This window comes from Malurus melanocephalus, unplaced genomic scaffold (genome assembly GCF_030028575.1).
Source record: "Malurus melanocephalus ecotype Western Australia unplaced genomic scaffold, MMel_1.1 scaffold_585, whole genome shotgun sequence".
Lineage (NCBI taxonomy): Eukaryota > Metazoa > Chordata > Aves > Passeriformes > Maluridae > Malurus > Malurus melanocephalus.
Window position 1 is genome coordinate 356,201 of NW_026623817.1, and position 4,704 is coordinate 360,904.

Consider the following 4,704-nt stretch of genomic DNA (forward strand, 5'->3'; position numbering starts at 1 on the left):
AAATACAAATGTGAGAAATCCATCTTCCCAAAGATGCGTCCCCTGGAGTGGTGRCCAACAATTGCACCTCCACGTTGACATAACCGGTCCTGACAGCGCCCAGTAAGGACCTAATTCAGTGCAATATTGGATAACCCGCAAAAAATACTTAAACCATGACCTTTCCTTCCTCCCTCCCCTCCTTTCTGCCCGAGGGGGAGGCTCTGGGGCTGTATCTGGGAATTRGAAAGCAACATGGGTGGTGACCCCCCGGTGCCGAGACTGTCGTGAAGAATAATCCATATGTTGTGTCTGCGCATGTTGGGAGGTCCCAACCCCGAACACCACAACTGTTTTCCAGCCTGCACAGCTCAGCGTGCCCAGGAGAACCATTCAGGAAGGAAGGAATGCCTGGGAAGCACAGCCAAAAGGAGCTGCCCTGTTGGTTTGTTTTTAAACGCGAAGGCAGCCAGGTCATTGAGCTGTGGCACCAAGGGCAGGTTTGTCACCTTCTGAAAAGTCACCACAAACGCCCTCAGCAGCTGGGCTGTGACAAAATTCAGAGTCTAGCAGCTGGGAGCCACCAGCAAAGCCCTCGTGCTCTGTCACCAACTGGAAAATCCCTTTCCCAGATAATTTGAGGGCCAAGAGAAAAGCGAGAGCCGTGGTTAAGTTTGGATCAATTTTGTGGGTAGAAGGATGGGGATTTGGAGCCATCCACTTCCAGCACCAGCGAATGGGCTCCCACTGTCCTGGGCAGGAGCTGAGCTGCTCTGTGGACCAGGCAGCTGTTTGGGATCTCACAGAGCAGACATGAGCAGGTATCTCCCCCCACTTTCCACCATCCATCACYGAGCTTCACTGGCTCCTCGCATTTTTGTTCTCTAATTAAAGCTTCTGTCAGGTGCTTTTAAATTATAGCCCCGATTAGGGACTCGAGATCCAAATTCAGCAGGCTTTGGAACCTGCCATTTTATTTAATTACTTGCAGTAAATTATTTTGACACCCTCAATTAACAATGTCCATCACCTCAGCCCGGCGACGATGAGTGTGAGGAATTTGCCATTTGATCTGTTTTGTCTGCTGGAACGGTGCAAAGTAGACAAAAAATTCCAACTCTGCGCAAACCCAGTGAGAATTTTAGCAAGTTCCACCACAMAGATTAGGAAATAATTATTATTATATTTTTAGAGTGTTAATATTTGGTTGCTAACAATTTGTTTTGAATTGATAAAAACATTGCCGCACAGCCAGACGTGGATCAGGTCAGTGGTGCAAGGGCAGGATGATCCTTCCTGGGTGTGATGATTAAACCACTCACTCAGAAAGAATATTGTACCCTGGGAAGCTCATTTAGRTGTTAAATATTTCTCCAACTACAGCAGTGCTTGGCCAAACCYCCAGAGCCCCCACTCCCAGCCCTGGATGGCGCCTGCAATTCCCTGTWTGGGGAGGAGTTGCTCCCTGAGCATCCCGAAGGATGTGGGTCATCCTGTGAACCCCGTGCTTTGCTGTTTCACTGGGCACAGCAATATTAAACTCCAGCATCCATCCTCCCTCTAACAACCTTGGGGGTGTTTATGACGGAGCTAATTAGCCATGTTCTCTAATTTATTAAAATCATAAATATTTCACTTCAAGGGGTTCTTGCGGGGGGGAGGGAGAAGAAGGGGGTGGGAAGGTTAAAGGGAGACAACTGCATGGAATTCTTTGGCTGATTAAACGTTCCCTCAGATGCAGCAATATTTTACCTCCTTTAAGTGATTCGGTGGCACATCAGACTTGGCACCTCATTCTTCGCCCTGTTTGCTTTTAATTACGGTTTTATTTTATTTGCCATGGATAACATTAGGACCTGGCATGGCTGGCTGGAAAAGCCAAAGAGCACCAAATCATTTTGGTGTCAGAAATAAAGAGGAAAGCAGCAGCAAAGACATTAAAAGGTGGAGTTAGGAAGATGTAATCTATTGCTATGCTGTGGAAGATCTAGAAGAATTTTTAGTATGTAGGGATTTTTTTAGGAAGTAACCTGATAGCCAAAGCTTACTTTTAACAAACAAATCTGCGTATCTGTATTTGCTGCCTTAAATAGATCATCTTCACTCTTAAAAAAGTTATAGTCACAAAAAAAAAACTTCTTATTTCTCACACAAAATTCATGTTGCAGATTTCACCAAGTGCGGGGCAGTGAAGGAGCCCAACTCTGATATGGAACAAAAATAATTTTCCATCCCTTGCCACAAGTGATGAAAGAAATTAATTCAGACTGTGATCGCAGTCCTTGTCTTCCTGTGGATGTTCCATGCCCGTGTTCATTCAGAAATCGCAGATTCTCCACAGAAAACCATAAATGTGGTGCCCGTGGCCTGTGAGCAGCTGCCCGGGTGATTTGAAGCTGTCAGGAACAGCAGAGTGTGCCTCAGTTTCCCTTCGCACGGTGGTGGAGTCGGATCCTTATCTTCTGGCTTGGGGTGGGAGAAAAGGAGCATTTGGGAAAGATTTCGGGGCTCAGGTATTGTAGGGCCTTTTATCAGCAGCAGGAGCCTGCAGCCATTGTAAATCATAAAGGAGCAGGATGAGAGGAGGAACMGATCCTGGAATGCGAGAGGTGAGATAAAATAAACGGAAAACACCGCGGCTAAAACCATTCCACCTGAAGCCGGGGGTGATGCCATTCCCCTCATCATCAGCAGCAGATAAAGGAGCAGACAAAACCATGCTGAAATACCTGGGATTACCTATTCCTTCCTAAGCATCCCCCTGCGCGGGAGATGCCGGGGCAGATGCAATCTGTTCCTCATTGTCCCTAAATCGCGCGATTATCCGCGGCTCCGAGCGCTGCTGCCCGACGAGCCGTGAAATTGCCGCTGCTCCTCCGAGCCATCCATCAGCCGCCCTTCGGGGCTCGGGGGGAGGCGTGGGGCAGCTTTTCACCCAGAGCAGGGATGCTGGAATGCGCCCGGGATGCTCCCGAGCTGAACTTTTCAAGGAATAGGTGAACCCTGGCAGGGCGATGCACGGGAAGATCTCCTGAGATGAGCGCCTGTAGAGCTTGAGGAACGCGTTAAAAACGCGGCTGGAGGGACACGGCTGAGGAGTTTGGGCTTTTTCTTTTTAATTTTTTATTTTTGCTTCCTCCTCAGCAGAGAGGAAATTTGGGTGAAGCCRTTAAGTTTTCATTCCKCTGGGCTCGGGCCGTKTATTTTGYGTCAAATTCRMGRTTAAAATGTGACCGAGATGCTTCTSGAGCTGCACGMGGAATCTGGACACAGACGGGCCTCCCTGGGGTGGATTCCTCTTTTAATGACCCTGGCCCCGAGCTTAGGAACTAATTTATAAGCTAAATCTAATTCCWTCGTGGAAACTGCTGCCCAAATCTSCTTCTGCCAGGAGCTCCCACAGAGCTGAGCTGAGGGTGGGATCCTTCCCCACTCGCCAAGCTGTGATGACTGAGCCACCCCACTGGGTCAGGTATTCACCCCCAAATCCTCAAACTCATCTAAAAGTTTTTGCTGTCACCATCAGATGAGAAGCAGCAGCTCAGTTTCGCTCTGCAGGAGCAGTTCCAACATGGGCATGGACRTTTATTTACCAAATAAGCAAATCTCTTTGCACCTCAAAAGATGAGAATGCTGATTTCAGTTGAATTTTGCTTAAAATTCATCCCAAATCAACAGTTTCCCAAGGGCTGGTGTTTTGCCTGGTGCTTGCCAGATGAGCCTGCCCAGCAGGAGCTTGGTGAGCTGGATAAATTGGGAGAGATGAAATCTGTGGGGGCAAAAGATTCTGCAAATAAATAAGGGAGAGCAGGGTTTGTGAGCTCCTCCCTTCCAGCTCCAATGCAGGAGTTTCGAAACTTGATACAGGGAATCCTACGGGGCCTTAGAGGAAAGGAATTTACTCCCACCCATCCTGGGTTCAGCCTAACTCCTCATTTTTTTGTTATTTGAGCCCAGGGCCTGGAAAAGTGTCGGCAGATTTTCTGCCCAGAGACTCATCCCACTCTAACCCTGTGCTGCTCTGTCCCTCTGTGGTACAGGGGCTCCCACTGCTCCAAACCCAAAGCACCCCTGTGCTGCCCCACACGTGGGGGCAAAAAAAAATCTGAATTTCCTCCTGGATTTAGAAACACCACAGATGCAAGGATCCTGTGCAAAAGGCCTTTCTGCTCGAAAATCATCAAAAATTCCCAGGAATTCTGTTCAATAATTTTCCTCCCCACCAGGTTATTTACTGAAATGAAGCCCCCAGGGTTGGAGATGGCTTTTCCTTAATGGGGAATTGGAAAAGAGTTGGGACACTGCTTTGAATCTTGATCTTTATCCAAAGAACTGGGGAGTGTTGTCCCATTAAACGAGTGGTCACTGCCAGATCTCGGGCTGGATCCTAACAGTCCCTTCYGATGAGTGTTTTATTAACTGGAGAAATGATGAGATTTTATGGCAATTCCAAATCTTGCGACGGTTTGTTGAATAAATCAGATTTTACAAGGCTTGGCGCCCATTTATCCAATTTCCATCATCCAGATGGTCGTGGGGTGGATTTTACTCAGGGAGAAGTGTGAGATAAATGCCTTAATTTCTCTTTAACTTTTCAGTGCTTGGTGTTACATTCGTGCTGGAGCCCGCTGCTGTGTGATGAGGAAGTGGTGTGGCCTCTGAATATAAGAATACTGTCCTCTGTTGATCAGAAAGGAAACAACTGCTGCAGAAAAGACCGGCAAA